The following is a 17389-nucleotide window of genomic DNA, read 5'->3' on the forward strand; positions in this document are numbered from 1 at the left end:
TGCCCCTCTACCGCTGGCCAGCAACCCACCAACGGACACCTCCCCAGCAATGGACACTCTGTTTTGGGGCAGGAGGAATTGCGCAGACCCTCCCTGGATGTGGGGAAGAGCTTAAATGGCTCTATGAAGAGATTGGACCACTCAGTTGAGAAAATATCCAATAAAATACTGCAAAGGTGAGTCTGAGTTCCAGCTAGTGTCATACATTTCAAACACTTAAATAAGCATCCACATTTTTGAGTAGTAAATATTACAAATACAGTATTAGTGAGTGGTCAATCTATCTCTTTCTCTCCACACACCCCAGTTTCCACGACAATGGGCCTCCTTTGCCCTTCTCTCCATCCAGAATACGCTGGTTGAAGGCCATCAACAAAGTGAGGGTACAGCTGCAGGAGGTAGGAAGTTATCTCAGTGTAACTTGTCGGTCCTTTCCTCTTATCTTTTACCCACTCTCTACACATTTGCAACCACCATTTTATATCCTGCTACCTGTTTGTATGGTTTCCCCATCTGCATGGTTGGGTTTCACCTCTATGGTAGTTTGAACTTGGCAAACTATATTTCTTATTTAAAGTATCTATTTAGATGGATTTACTTGTTTACTGCTATCTGGGTGTTCCCTCAGTGAGGTACCAGAGGGGTTTTCATGTTGTACATGCAGATAGATCATCACTCTAAGGTCTACTGGGAGTTATTTGTTGTTGCATAAAAATGTATTGAACAACCTGAATGTGTTACTCTGCTTGGTATTTCAGTACAGTATACAGTTTACTCTGGAAAATGTACAACCTTTCATTTCTTGCACTCTCTGCCTCTTCAACCCCCCCCCCCCCCAGACCCCTCTCGTTGATTTCACCTCTCATCCTGACACCATGTAATTGTGAGAGGTAGGCTTAGCTTCTCTTTGTAAAGTTACACGTGACCTGGTGGCCCTGTGCTTCAGAGGTGGATAATTATCATTAATGAATTGTTAACTCCGGAATTAATTGCTCTCTCATACAACAAAGGACCTCTCAAATGTAGCCTCTTTTCTTCTCGTGCTATATCAGATTAGTGTTTTCCATAATACAACCCAAGCTACAACCAAATTTATGTGTAGTTCAAAAGTAAGCATGTTGATGTCCAAAATATCTCCTGAAAAACAGAGTTCCGTCTACAGTACTTATTTATTTTGCTCCATGATCCCTGTTGTCGTCTTCCCTGTCTATGGATCTATCCCTCTGCAGCAACTGAGCTAATGGAGTGGTGAATTGAGCCTAGGGGAGAGACTGAGCAACTGAATGAGAGAGAGGGAGAGATGTGGGAAAATGGGGAACGAGTGTGAGGGGAATAAAGTACAGCTTCAATGTTTATCCCATTTTTCTTTTGCGTATTTTTTCGAGCAAATGTAGGCCATGCTTTATTCTCTGAAGATGCTCACTTGGAGTGAAAGGATAGTGGGGAAGTGTTGCACATACGGAAATAATAACTGACACACCCAGTTGTACCAAAAAGGTACAAGGGAAAGGAATGGGCTGAGATGTTGGCAGAATACTACTGTCAGAAACCATGCTGATTTCACATAGTAGATTTGGTGCTTAGGACTCATTTGAATGAGAGGGTGGTCAAACCAGTATCTCCAAACTGTCGCTCAAGGAAATTGAATACATCAAAAAAAGAATGACCTCTGTCAACCTCAATTTATCCTTATTCTCTGTGACGTAGGTATCTGGGTTGGTACTGCTTTGAGGTTTTATATTGAAAGATTATGTTCATATTGAAGCCAGTCTGTCTGTTGGTCAGAGACAGTTCATATACAGTGTGAGGACTGCTTTCAGCTGTAGCACAGATTATGTTGTCTAAGCATGCACCCGATTAATCAAACTCCACCCGCGGTTAGAGATCAGTGCTGGTCGTAATGAACAGGTTACAGTTGTTGTGCAGTGTCTGGTTATGAGCGAGCAATTGTCATAGCCCGGTTCCATTATACTAATTGCTATAGGGCCGGTAGAGAGAGGACCATATAAACGCCTGCTGATGAAAGGCAACAGGAGAGATGTAGAGAAAGGTGAAAGCCATACACAGTAAGTGTTATTTATTTTGGGACATCAGGAGGGACTTAAGACACAAGCCTGTATCCTGACAAGACTGTGTAAGGAAGTACAATTAGTCATTAGTCAGTCAACAAAGGTGTCAAAGGTCAGAATAAATGTAATGGGGTGCTACAATGCATCTTAAGACACATTTTCACACATTTGTGAATGGATATTAGCTTCGTAAGGACTGTTTGTCTGGGTACATCAGTGTGCATGTCATGTACAGTGCCTTCACATTTTGTTGTTAGTCTGAATTTTAATTGGATTCAATTGAGATATTGTCACTGGACTACACACTACCCCATAATGTCAAAGTGGAATGATGTTTTTAGAAGTGTTTACAAATGAATAGAACATGAAATGTATTCAACCCCTTTCTTATAGCAAGCCTAAATGAGTTCAGGAGTAGAAATTTGCTTGACAAGTCACATAAGTTGCATGGACTCTGTGTGCAAAGAGAGACAGATGTCCTTCCTAACTCAGTTGCCGGAGAGGAAGGAAACCGCTTGGGGATTTCACCATAACTCCAATGGTGACTTTAAAGCGGTTAGAGTTTAATGGCTATGATAGGAGAAAACTGAGGATAGATTAACATTGCAGTTACTCCACAATACTAACCTAAGTGACAGAGTGATAAGGAGGAGGCTTGTACAGAATACAAATATTCCAAAACATGCATCCTGTTTGCAATAAGGCGCTAAAGTAAAACTGCAAAAACTGTGGTAAAGACATTTACTCTATGTCCTGAATACGAAACGTTATGTTTTGGACAAAACCAACACAACACATCACTGAGTACACTCCTCATAATTTCAAGCATGGTGGTGGCTGCATTGTGTTATGGGTATAGTTGTCATCAGCAAGAACTTAGGATTTTTTGGGGGGATAAAAACAAATGGAAGAATCCTAGAAAACCTGGTTGTCTGCTTTCTAATAGACACTGGAAGACATTCACCTGTCAGCAGGACAATAACCTAAAACACAAGGACAAATGTACACTGGAGTTGCTTACCAAGATGACAATGTCTTGAAAATCTTTGGAAAGACTTCAAAATTACTGTGTAGCAATGATTAACAACCAACTTGACAAAGCTTGACATTTTTTTTTAAAGGAATGTGCAAATATTGTACAATCCAGGTGTGCAAAGCTCTTCGACTTACCCAAAAAGACTCACCGCTGTAATCGCTGCCAAAGGTGATTCTAGCATGTATTAAGTCAGGGGCCTGAATGCTTAATTAACTAATAAAAATATATTTGTTTTATTTTTCATAAATTGTAACATTTTGTGAATTTTTTTTTTTAAATAAATCTTCCACTTTGACGTTTAAGTATTTTGTATAGATTGTTGACAAATCCATTTTAATCTCACTTTATAATACAACAAAATGTGAAACAAGTCGAGGGGTGTGAATACTTTCTGAAGGCACTATGTGTGAGTTATGAAGTCAAAAGGGTAGGCACACAGCCAAACGGAGAGAGTGAGTGAGGACAGCGGGAGGAGACCGATAAAGAGGGGGAAATGAAGAGGGAGACTGAGAGCTGGCATTTTCACAGTTTCAGATTAGCTTTGTGCTGGAATATGTCGCCAGAGGACAGAGCGAGCGAGAGAGGGAACAAGAGAAAGTGAACGCACGAAAGAGTGGTGGGAGGGATACTTAACTGGGAATGAACTGTCATGTGAGCCTACACTCCTCGCTCCTGCCCTTCCTGTTTGTACATCTGGAATGAGAGAGTCAACACTTCCCCTGCGTCTGTCAATCTGGGTGAAGACGACCAGCCGTATGTGCTTTGTATGTCGAGCATGGAATTAAATGTATAGTACCTGGAGATATTTAACTACATTTTTAAAAATCCATGGTGACTTTTACGATTTTGCGCTTGTCAACTATTGAGCAGTTTTCCACATGGGGTAAGGTTTATTGAATGATATGCATCTGTAGAAATTGTGTTCTTGCATGAAGTTTGCATTCAGTATTGCACTACATAAAGAGAATGTTTTCTCCTGACTTTTATTTGTGAAATGTACTAATAGAATATTTGCTTTTCATAAGAAAGTGTAATATTGAATTATAGTTGAGTATTGTTTTTACAAATATGAAAGAACAACTTTGCTCCTGTTGCCTGAATAAGAAAAAAAGTGGCACATCGATCAGTTGAAAACGAACAAAGCAAACCAGACTTTTTTTTCCAGGCCGCAGACCATGAAGGAAAGAGAGAAAAGACGTTGCTCTTGGGCACTAAAGTGACTCTGTCAGAATTACCCAGACAGGCTCCTACCAGCTGCCTCCCCCTCTCCGTAGTCTGGACAGCTTACTGTGGAGGCTGAGCCACTGGCCATTCAGACTATATGGGCCACTGGCTGGCTAGGTTAAATGGGCCAGTAATGATCTTCAGGAGCTGCTGCTGAAAGTAATTTGTGTCTAAATCACATTTAGATAATCAATGTGTATTTTGCCTCAACGTTTCTGTTAATCTTGTCCAGGTTTATTTTCTGATTGTCATAGTTAATGGAGTATGATGTGAAATGGCTAAAACGGGTCATTTTAAATGGAAAGTTAATGAATGTGGATATCTAATTCCTGACAGTCGTGGACAGCTGTTATAAATGTATATACATCACTAATAGCCAAATGGTTCTGGCAGGCTAGCTGTTCTTATTGCTATGCATGATTATGCCTTCCTGCCAACTGTGCTCTTATCATGCTAATGCACACCTCCAGTACTTGAGTGGTATTGGACAGAGGTAAAACCTCTGGTATAGGGGAGGGTTAGTGAAGTTTCTCACCAGCATAGAGTCCTGTGCATACTATCCACAGGCTGGAGACGCACTTAACATCTACTCCCAGTGTGGACCTTTGAGCCCTGACCGGGGAAAAACAGGCATCTGGCAAATATTTGTGGCAAACTTTTGGTCAATTGGCAGCAAATTTGCAGCACGCTCATATTTTCACATGCACATTAGTTTTGTGACCAGCTGTTGTGGTTAATTTGCGGGAATTTGTGAAAGTCTGGCAAACAATTCTAGAAAACTTGTGGTAAACGTTGTTTGCTGCAAACTCTGTGTGCATATGCAAATTAGATCTGGTTTTTGGTGACTCTTAACAACATTGAAATGTATCAACATAAATCAAATCACATAACTTTAAATTAACTTACTAAAAACTAAACATACTAAATGTACGGTACCAGTCAAAAGTTTGGACACCTACTCAATCAATAATTTTTCTTCATTTTTACTATTTTCTACCTTGTAGAATAATAGTGAAGACAAAGTATGAAATAACACATATGGAAAAGTGTTAAACAAATCAAAATATATTTACTATTTTAGATTCTTCAAAGTAGCAACCTTTGCCTTGATGACAGCTTTGCATTCTTTCAACCAGCTTAATGAGGAATGCTTTTCCAACAGTCTTGAAGGAGTTCCCACATATGCTAAGCACTTGTTGGCTGCTTTTCCTTCACCCTGCAGTCCAACTCATCCCAAACCTTCTCATTTGGGGTGAGGTCAGGTGATTGTGGAGGCCAGGTCATCTGATGCAGCACTCCATCACTTTCCTTGGTCAAATAGCCCTTGCACAGCCTGGAGGTGTGTTGGGTCATTGTCCTGTTGAAAACAAATGATAGTCCCACTAAGCGCAAATCAGATGGGATGGCATATTGCTGCAGAATGCTGTGGTAGCCATGCTGGTTAACTATGCCTTTAATTCTAAATAAATCACTGACCGTGTCATCAGCAAAGCACCATCACACCACCACGCTTCACAGTGGGAACCACACACGCAGAGATCATTCGTTCACCTACTCTCCATCTCACAAAGACATGGCGGTTGGAACCAAAAATTCTCATCAGACCAAAGGATGGATTTCCACCAGTCTAATGTCCATTGCTCGTGTTTCTTGGCCCAAGCAAGTCTTCTTATTATTGGTGTCCGTTAATAGTGGTTTCTTTGCAGCAATTTGACCATGCAGGCCTGATTCTCCTCTGAACAGTTGATATTTAGATGTGTCTTAATTGAACTCTGTGAAGCATTTATTTGGGCTGCAATTTGATGTGCAGTTAACTCTAATGAACTTGTCCTCTGCAACAGAGGTAACTCTGCGTCTTCCTTTCCTGTGGCGGTCCTCATGAGATCCAGTTTCATCGTAGCATTTTTTGTTTTTTGTGACTGAACTTGAAGAAACTTTCAAAGTTATTTAAATTTTCTGGATTGACTGACCTCTTAAAGTAATGGACAGTTGTTTCTCTTTGCTAATTTGAGCTGTTCTTGCCATAATATGGACTTGGTCTTTTACTAAATAGGGCAATCTTCTGTATATCCCGCTACCTTGTCACAACACAACTGATTGGCTCAAACACAATAAGAAGGAAAGAATTTCCACAAATGAACTTTATCAAGGCACACCTGTTAATTTTAAATGCATTTCAGGTAACTACCTCTTGAAGCTGGTTGAGAGAATGCCAAGCGTGTGCAAAGCTGCCAAAAAGGCAAAGGGTGGCCACTTTGAAGAATCACAATTTATAAAATATATTTGGATTTGTTTTTTGGTTGCTATATTATTCCATATGTGTTATTTCATAGTTTTGATGTCTTCACTACTATTCTACAATGTAGAAAATAGTACAAATAAAGAAAAAACATTGCATGAGTACAGTAGGTGTGTATTAACTTTTGACTGGTACTGTACATGTCAGAGAATGTGTAGGAATATATGATACATTTTTAAAACCCATTGAAACAAAGCCCTATTGTCTAAATGTTTTTCAAAAGATGGGATTGATTATTAGAATTGATATGCACACTCTGACTGCAATCAGAAAAATACAAAACGTGTGTGTGACAGTCTTAAGTGGTGTTAACATAGATCTGTCTAAAAGACAGTACCAGAGCAAATCAATAGATATTCACATTCACTGACACACTTTGGCTATGAAGGTCACTACTGAGGACATGGACTAATAACTCATTACTTAAATGTATTTTATTCATAAAGCACTTTTCACAATCCCCAAAATGGAACATTTTGAATTTAAAATAAATTATTGTGATAGAATGAAAGTGTAACACAACGTGCTTCAGTAGTTGAACCAAAGGCTAACAAGCCAGATACCATACTGTAGGCAAAAAGCAGGCGCAAATGCATTTAAAAACAAACTAAAAGTAATTTAACAGTGGCTTAAGAGCATATTAGCGTTGGATGAGCCATGAGTGTCTCATTCCGTCTATTGATCTATTAATTCATAGGAACATATCAGCAGGAGGGCTGTGCTTCCTCATGTCACTTCTCACACTACATACAAGAGCAGATACTTATCCACTATTGTTGAGTGGAAAAAATACATCCCCTGCAGCAAGACTGTTGCAAGCATTCGGTTCCTTGTAGCTGATACACTGTGGTCTGTAGGAATTCCCATGCTGGGGCACAGTGGGAAAATTGATATCAAACACATCATAGGACTTGAAGCACACATCCAGAGGCCAAAGCAGTGTGTACCTTGCTCCAATGCCGGTCCATTAATGACCGTAAACACCTGTGAGCAGTCCCCAAGAGTCAACACAAATGGGTAGGGTCTGGTCACCTCCGCCTGGTGCTGGTACTCAACCATGTTGGTCCCAACTTGTTAGAATATGAGGACTTGTCAGGCACACTGACAATGCCATCACACACAATTTATTTGGTATATTTTATAGCAATTTACATCAATCAACACCCAATCCCTGTTTGATGCCTTCTATTCATTTTGGGCTGGGGCATATACAGTGCCTTGCGAAAGTATTCGGCCCCCTTGAACTTTGCGACCTTTTGTCACATTTCAGGCTTCAAACATAAAGATATAAAACTGTATTTTTTTGTGAAGAATCAACAACAAGTGGGACACAATCATGAAGTGGAACGACATTTATTGGATATTTCAAACTTTTTTAACAAATCAAAAACTGAAAAATTGGGCGTGCAAAATTATTCAGCCCCTTTACTTTCAGTGCAGCAAGCTCTCTCCAGAAGTTCAGTGAGGATCTCTGAATGATCCAATGTTGACCTAAATGACTAATGATGATAAATACAATCCACCTGCGTGTAATCAAGTCTCCGTATAAATGCACCTGCACTGTGATAGTCTCAGAGGTCCGTTAAAAGCGCAAAGAGCATCATGAAGAACAAGGAACACACCAGGCAGGTCCGAGATACTGTTGTGAAGAAGTTTAAAGCCGGATTTGGATACAAAAAGATTTCCCAAGCTTTAAACATCCCAAGGAGCACTGTGCAAGTGATAATATTGAAATGGAAGGAGTATCAGACCACCTCAAATCTACCAAGACCTGGCCGTCCCTCTAAACTTTCAGCTCATACAAGGAGAAGACTGATCAGAGATGCAGCCAAGAGGCCCATGATCACTCTGGATGAACTGCAGAGATCTACAGCTGTGGTGGGAGACTCTGTCCATAGGACAACAATCAGTCTTATATTGCACAAATCTGGCCTTTATGGAAGAGTGGCAAGAAAGCCATTTATTAAAGATATCCATAAAAAGTGTTTAAAGTTTGCCACAAGCCACCTGGGAGACACACCAAACATGTGGAAGAAGGTGCTCTGGTCAGATGAAACCAAAATGGAACTTTTTGGCAACAATGCAAAACGTTATGTTTGGCGTAAAAGCAACACAGCTGAACACACCATCCCCACTGTCAAATATGGTGGTGGCAGCATCATGGTTTGGGCCTGCTTTTCTTCAGCAGGGACAGGGAAGATGGTTAAAATTGATGGGAAGATGGATGGAGCCAAATACAGGACCATTCTGGAAGAAAACCTGATGGAGTCTGCAAAAGACCTGAGACAGGGACGGAGATTTGTCTTCCAACAAGACAATGATCCAAAACATAAAGCAAAATCTACAATGGAATGGTTCAAAAATAAACATATCCAGGTGTTAGAATGGCCAAGTCACAGTCCAGACCTGAATCCAATCGAGAATCTGTGGAAAGACCTGAAAACTGCTGTTCACAAATGCTCTCCATCCAACCTCACTGAGCTCGAGCTGTTTTGCAAGGAGGAATGGGATAACATTTCAGTCTCTCGATGTGCAAAACTGATAGACATACCCCAAGCGACTTACAGCTGTAATCGCAGCAAAAGGTGGCGCTACAAAGTATTAACTTAAGGGGGCTGAATAATTTTGCACGCCCAATTTTTCAGTTTTTGATTTGTTAAAAAAGTTTGAAATATCCAATAAATGTCGTTCCACTTCATGATTGTGTCCCACTTGTTGTTGATTCTTCACAAAAAAATACAGTTTTATATCTTTATGTTTGAAGCCTGAAATGTGGCAAAAGGTTGCAAAGTTCAAGGGGGCTGAATACTTTCGCAAGGCACTGTAGTTTAATTTACACAACACTAACCATGTTTCCAGCCAACCATTTTCATGCGGCTGAATTACCTGACGCATGAATAGTCAAGACCGGGCTGATAGAAAGATTAAATGGCTACAGACAATTTGTTTGACGTAGTGGGATGTCTCTTAACCCAGAGTAACCTAAATGTATTACGCGAGAAATGGCGGCGGAAACTCCTTTACACACAAATATTGCTATAATAACCGTCATATCGAAGTAACCCTGGACAAGCACACCTGATTCAACTTGTCAACTAATCATCATGGCCTGGGTGAGTTGAATTGAGGTGTTTGTCAAGGGCTAAAACTAAACTGTACTGTTGGAGGTACTTGAGGACCAGGGTTGGCAAACACTGGGCTAGAATTCATGTGCCAGAGGGGGCACATTTGCTATATAATGCAACCGTTTGTGACAAAACTATCAGTAGAGTTCAAAATGCAATGTAAACCCATTTAACTTGTTTTTTTTACTAGTTACATGAGAGTTTGACAGCAAAAGTTATTTTTATGTGCACTTCATCACGCACAGCCTTTTATCCACAAAAAGTCAGTTTGCTGGCAACATCGCCGGTGGGAAAATGCATATTGTTTTATGCAGATTTTTAAAAATATTTGCATTTAAATCTGTCGCAAATTGGATGGAAATCTACCCAATGTCTGAGTGTGCAGTAACGCGTAACAGATTCTGGAATGCTGTTCCGTTCATTCAAGGTTTACAAAAGGCCATCTAATTGTCCCATCAATCTCCCTATGCTTATCTAATATTTAAACTAACAGGCTGAAAGTCAATGAAGGGCTTTCTGGTCTCATTGAAGCTGGGTCGGAATGTCTTCCTGCCTAATTTGTATACTGGTGTTGGGAGGACCACTGTCAGAAGTCTTAAAGCGATGTCACCTTGTGTATCTGGAGAGAAGACTGTTTAGGGAATAACTTGATAGTTTCAGGCTAAAAGTAAATGAGGTACCACCAGCAGGGTTATTTAAAACAATACATGCACTTCCAAGAAGTTTTTAGATCTGTTTCTTGCTGGGCTGGCAAAACAAAGTTTTTTGGGGTCCTTGAAGACTGCAATCCAGTACCAGTGAGTTTCCATGAGCAGTCTGGGTTTGAAATGTAGAAGTCCTGAACAATCTGTTGTAAAGCAGACTAACTTTTTGTGTAATATTTTATTACTGCCCCATATGACTTCAAATTGTGTTATGTTGTAGCCAGACAAACAATTACTTTTCCATTGCAGTTGATCGTTAGTCTGGCTAACACCTAACTCTTGAAGTCCTCCGGACTTCAGAGTCTGGAATGGCTCTTTGATGTTGTCGGCACAATGCGTCGATAATGAAAGGGGCTGTGCTTTTACTGGTTGGCTCTTCTCTGTATTTCTCTCTCAAACAGCCCCTGAGTACTGCCCACTTTCTTACAATGGTTGGATTTTCAGATACAAACAATGAGAGGTCTCAACCCCGAGGGAAAAATAAACAGAGAACCAATCAAACCCTGTTGCACGATTTATTAGAACATATTGCATTAACCAACAGCCTCCTTTCCAGACCAGTGTGGTCACAGCTCTCCCTGCGCTGTGAGTTGCATCAGCCAGGCTAGTTAATCACAGCAAACAGAATAAAATTCAAGTCTGTTTTTGTAAAAAATGTAATCCACCATGGCCTGGAGTATCCAGCAGACGTGGATACTCTCTGACTATCTCAACTGTCTTGGCCCCATTCTGTCTGGTCCACTGAGCCCTCCAGGTCATGGTCTCCTTCATGTACTCTGCAACCTGGTTTGCAGGACAGATGTTGTTCAACCACTTGGTCATCTGGGCTGCGCTCTCATATTTGACTCTGTTGTGAGCACAAAGTATTCAATAAATAATAATATTCCTTTTAACATCAGTTTTCATAATATACAAATCTTTCAACATATACCTGGCAAGACCCGGCTACTGCTCAAGCTTGGTGTGTCGCTTAGTGTGCCCACAGTCCTATGTGTGTCCTGAGGACCTTCCCTTGTATAAAAAAAAGGTGGTGTTTATAGAATACTCACTGCGTGAAATACTTATGTTCTTCTTTAACTTTAGGCTATAGTTGAGTCGCTAGCTAACATGCTACTGAACCGTGACACTAGCATATTGACATGCATATTGGTATTAAAAGACTGCAACGTATTCACCTAGAAATCTGTTTAGGCAAATCATTAGTTACCTAGCTACCTAATCACATGAATTGTGCAAAAATATGATAGTTAACATTAACTAGTTAAGTGCTAGCCAGCCAGCCAGACAGTCAGTCAGTGGTGCTGACCGATTTGAAACTGGTATCACAAAAATGTGTTTCACTCTATCTCATAAAACATTACATTGCTAACTAGGCACCATTTAGCGAATAAAATGTTAGGAAGTTGAATAAGTTACACTCACCAGACAACTTTGTCAGGTACTGTAGCTAGCTAGATGGATTGGTTTCTAATTTCCAACAGATGTTTCCCCTTGATTGGTCAGTAATGCTTACTGGTCATGGAACTCATGTGTTTACCATAAATGCTGCTGGTAAACTGTTTGCCACTAGTGGAAATAAATGTTGCTACCACAGGTTTGCCACAGATGCAATTAATCTTGAGAGAAGTGTCTGCCAGAAAAAACTTTCGCAAACTATTTGGTTTGCAGCATATTTGCCACAAACTTGCTGGAAGTTTGCAGCCTTTAGAGAAGACCTAAAGATTTATGCAATTATTTGTAGTTTTAAAATATAGATACATTTTTAAATTTCAATAGAATTTGAATATCATTGAAATGGTATTTTTCTTTTCATTGATATTCTGATTTAATCACTTCAGTTTGTTGGAATGGAAAGGGTTAACACTGAAGAGAAAGATGCAATCAGAATTTTCTTTGGTCTTTTGGGAGATAGATCCTAGCCAAGTCAGTCATTTGCTCTCAGAAGCTAGATAGAAGGCATCTGCCATTGAACTGAATTAGCAAATATTTTTTGTTACTAAACCAAGATACACCTGTCATTTTCAAATTGGAACAAAGCAAGGAGGTGGGCAGAGCCAAGCACGAGCTAGCCAGATCCCATTGGCGTGTTCTAGCATGCATTTGCATATTTCCATTAGGGAACACCTTGCTCTTCCATATTTGGTTGTGAGTTGAAACTCCAAGTGGATGCTTAACATTTATACATCCAGGAAAACATGTCTCATTGTTTGATCTGTGGTATTAGGGCAGAATTTTGGCGGGACAGTGGAATCGACCAATAACATATTGACTTGTAATAAGTGGGACGGTTTCTGCAGAAACGTATGTAAACAGGTTTCCCACGGTCTCGCTAGCTAGCTTTTGTTGTAGGCAATGGGGTCCGCAAACCCCTAGGTACTGCTGAGAATTTTTATGACCGCTAGCAACAACAGAATAAACAAATTACATTCCTACAGAAGAAAAGAGGATATTGTCTTCTTTCTAATGATGATTCTCAACTCCTGATATTGAGCCAATTATACTCATTGGTTCCAATTATATTTACTGGAGTATCTGACATACAATGGGCTTTGAAAAAGCTCCCTGCAAATAGGTTAGCAGTGTGGCAAGTGCTGATGGTAAGCTTTCTTGACTTGGACTTTGCCAATACATGGTTAACATTTGTTAAACCAGCTAAACAGCTGCTCTTAGTGAAAATGTTTTTGGAGTTACCTTTTGTAGCTAATAGACTATGTTAAAGTTTACACTTCCTCTTCCAATTATAATGTGGGGAGGTCAAAATAATGAAAAATTATCTACCACATCAATTAATTTTAAATGGTTGAATACTTCTCCTTGCCATTGTCATTCACTTGATGAGACGAAGAGACGTGGGTTTGTTTTGTTTTTGCTAACGCGTGATAGGTGTCCCTGGGTCGCCGGTTTGTCTAGGAGGGGTCCCGTGGCAAGAAAAGGTTGAAGACTCCTGTTCTAGGCTAGTGTGCAGTGACTGCAGCAGGTGGTATCGAAGAGGATGGTGCTAATAGCTTCACCCTTTTCAAGATTAACTTTGAACAGGAAGATAAGTTTCATCGTCTGGTGCGTGGAAGTGTTTTTTATTTTTTTTTATTGCAGCTCACTTGCTGTTAGCTATCTCTTTTGAAAGTAACTTATGTATGTGAAACATTGCTGCATTTAAACTTTAGCTCGCCAGTTACTTTGTGCTAAACGTGAGATTTTTTTGCACTGGGTGTGTTTGTTTGTAAACGGCACAACGGGAGAAAGCGGGACCTGGGATGAGTAAGGAGTTGGCCTACCTCAATTCTGAAATAACTTCATTTTGATAAGCTTGAAATGGTCTACTAAACTTAACAACTAAAAACACATATCTAAGTTTAGCTTTCTGGTTGTTTATCAAAGTTATCTGGCTAACTCATTGATCCTGCTTTTGTTGTACACCCTCCTAATGAGTCCAGCTGTTTATTTGGTTCAACTTGCTTACGAGCCCCAAACCAACAATGCAGTTTTAAAAAATACCGATAAGTATAAGAAATAAAAGTAAAATAAATAAAGAGCAGCAGTCAAATAAATAACTATAGCGAGACTATATACAGGGGGGTACCGGTACAGAGTCAATGTGCGCGGGCACAGGTTACAGGTTAAAGTGACTATGCATAGATAATAACATAGTAGCAGCAGTGTAAAAGAGTGGGGGGGGGGGGGGGGTAGGCAATGCGAATAGTATGGGTAGCCATTTGATTATGTGTTCAGGAGTCTTACGGCTTGGGGGTAGAAGCAGTTGCCATACCAGGCAGTGATGTAACTCTGCTCTCTAACCAGTCGTATGCTCTCGATGGTGCAGCTGTAGAACCTTTTCAGGATCTGAGGACCGGATACTATGTTCATGTTCTTTTTCTTGATTTGGGCATTTGGTACAACATGTTGGAAGGTTCCCCCCCCCCCCCCCCCCCCCCCCCCCCCCCCCCCCACCGAAGGCCGAAGACCAATACCCAATACGGTTCGCCACTGTCTCCTATATTTGTACATACTCTTAGTTTCTCCACCTTAACACCAGCCAGAGAATTACTCCCCTATCAATTTCAGATGGGAGCAAAGCCGTTTTTGCAGTACCTTTGTGATGTTACATTGTGAACTTGCGTCTAACATAGTACTAGGCATAGGAGGCACGTCCATACGGTACATTGAATTAAATTGTCAAAATGATATAGCCTTATTAGTCTACTCCTGTCAATACAGAAATCAATTAAATCATAAATAATGGGCTACTACACCAGAAAGCATGATTTGGCCACAGAGGATCATTTGCTGCCACTTGAAAAAAATAATTCTGACAATTTCGTCCTCAGTTAGATGGATTTCATAGTATATTTGTCTCCCCTTCTTGTGGGCCTATTATATGCATGACTGTTTTTATGTGCAACTCAATATTGGGAAGGAGTCCTTAATGTTTAGTATACTCAGTGTACATTTTATCTTATTGGACATTTTCCTAGATATGTTTGGTATGTGCTCTAGCTACAGTATATGCATCAAACTCCAGTCCAGTTAGACATAGATGATAAACTAGCTCAAAAGCTGACAGGAAAGAAAGTTAAGCCAGCGACCCTGTGCTCTGTCTGATACGGACTTCTTGGTCTGGGCAAATGGCCACAGAACCACACAGCATGATGGTGGTTAAACTGACCATTCTGTCTGTCATTCAGTTAGAGACAGCAGCATGGGGAGGGAAATTGTGCAGCACTGATTCCCCTCAGCGGGTTGGTTCTTAACAGCATAATGGCACACAGTGAGTGGATAGGGTTTGGCTGTCACTGTTTGAGCTGCTTCAAACAACCAGGATCAGTGGGGATGAGGGGTAAATCAAAATCAAATCAAATTTATTTATATAGCCCTTCGTACATCAGCTGATATCTCAAAGTGCTGTACAGAAACCCAGCCTAAAACCCCAAACAGCAAGCAATGCAGGTGCAGAAGCACGGGGGCTAGGAAAAACTCCCTAGAAAGGCCAAAACCTAGGAAGAAACCTAGAGAGGAACCAGGCTATGTGGGGTGGCCAGTCCTCTTCTGGCTGTGCCGGGTGGAGATTATAACAGAACATGGCCAAGATGTTCAAATGTTCATAAATGACCAGCATGGTCAAATAATAATAATCACAGGCAGAACAGTTGAAACTGGAGCAGCAGCACGGCCAGGTGGACTGGGGACAGCAAGGAGTCATCATGTCAGGTAGTCCTGAGGCATGGTCCTAGGGCTCAGGTCCTCCGAGAGAGAGAATTCGAGAGGGCATACTTAAATTCACACAGGACACCGGATAGGACAGGAGAAGTACTCCAGATATAACAAACTGACCCTAGCCCCCCGACACATAAACTACTGCAGCATACATACTGGAGGCTGAGGCAGGAGGGGTCAGGAGACACTGGGTGAATGAACAAGCAATGAATCTTTAAATGTTAGTTGGCTGTTGCATAAGTGCATATTTACTTATTGCCTCACTATAGAGTACATTTGTGGATTTCTATGTACATCCAGGTTCATAATTATTGGCACCCTCTAAGAATCTGTTCTATGTGCTGTATTTCTATGCTTCCCGGGTTTTAAGTTTCGTTTAGTGTCTTTTGCTTTCGGTTTTGTACACCAGCTTCAAACTGCAGAAAATACAATTTTTAGGATTTAATGACAAGATACTGTATTTCACAGAGGTTTAGATGGTACAATGATTATCTACACTGTCCATTGCTTGTTTTGTCACAAACTGACAAGGAAATGGCAGTTCGATTTCTATATTTTGCACCTTTAAACAAAATATGTTTCTCTGAGCAATTATATTAGTAACAGCCCCAGACCATTATTCCTCCTCCACCAAACTTTACATGCATCTGGCGGGTAGCATTCTCCTGGCAGCCGCCAAACCCAGATTCATCCTTCTGACTGCCAGATGATGAAGCTTGAGTCATCACTCCAGAGAACGCGTTTCCACTGTTCGAGTTCAATGGCGCTTGGCATTGCGCATGGTGATCTTAAGCTTGTGTGCGGCTGCTCGGCCATGGAAGCCCATTTCATGAAGCTACGGACAAACATTCTAGTGCTGATGTTGCTTCCAGAAGCCGTTTGGAACTCTGAGTGTTGCATCTGAGAACAGACAATTTTTACGAGTTACGCGCTTCAGCCCTCGGCGGTCCCGTTCTGTGAGCTTGTGTGGCCTACCACTTTGCGGCTGAGCCGTTGTTGCTCCTAGCCGTTTCCCCTTCACAAGAACAGCACTTACAGTTGACCGGAGCAGTTCTAGCAGGGCAGGAATGTGAAGAACTGACTTGTTGGAAAGGTGGCATCCTATGACGGTGCCACTTTGAAAGTCACTGAGCTCTTCAGTAAGGAAATTCTACTGCCAATGTTTGTCTTTGGAGATTGCATGGCTGTGTGCTTGATTTCATACACCTGTCAGAAATAGCCAAATCCACTAATCTGAAGGGACGTCCACATACTTTTGTATATATAGTGCATCTCTACTGCAGCTGGTGTGTGCACAAAAAATACCCTTACTCAGAGGAGAGAATTGAGCCGTCAACTAATTACCAGGCTGTCTTCTGATCATGTCCTAATTATAGAGTTTATACCAGCTGTACGGTGTCCGATCATTTCCCTGCTCCTTCCTTCTCCGTGACTGAAGAGAGGGGGTGAGTGGCCAACCCACTGATGTACAGAGCATTGGTTTGACTCACAATGACCCCCAATATCAATGTGGGATTTTTATCACAATTCCACGCTCCAACATAATCTATCTCTCTGGCATTGCAGAGATGAATGCCCTCTACTCCCACTCTCCCATGCCTGAGTGTCTGCATTTTGTCTGTGTGTTTTGTATGATTCTGCCGGCAGTGTAAATGGGAATGCATTGGCATGAGCTAGCTAAATTCTTATGTGCGTTGTTTGCAAACCATATAGAAACTGAC

At 41.0% G+C, this 17389-nt stretch overlaps 1 protein-coding gene across 4 annotated transcripts in view; it reads left to right on the forward strand.

Moving 5' to 3' along the window:
• The first annotated feature begins 3749 nt into the window (after positions 1-3749).
• Positions 3750-17389, forward strand: part of unc13bb (unc-13 homolog Bb (C. elegans)) — a 49074-nt gene continuing 35434 nt past the window's right edge. For 2 of the 4 annotated variants that reach the window (XM_036977345.1, XM_036977346.1), the window contains exon 1: positions 3752-3988. The gene's annotated coding sequence lies outside the window, so the exon portion shown is untranslated. Of the gene's footprint in view, positions 3989-17389 lie in introns of all 4 variants that reach the window. The other 2 variants (XM_036977344.1, XM_036977347.1) reach the window with 2 other exon arrangements.

The sequence above is a fragment of the Oncorhynchus mykiss genome, chromosome 5 (genome assembly GCF_013265735.2).
Source record: "Oncorhynchus mykiss isolate Arlee chromosome 5, USDA_OmykA_1.1, whole genome shotgun sequence".
Taxonomy (NCBI): domain Eukaryota; kingdom Metazoa; phylum Chordata; class Actinopteri; order Salmoniformes; family Salmonidae; genus Oncorhynchus; species Oncorhynchus mykiss.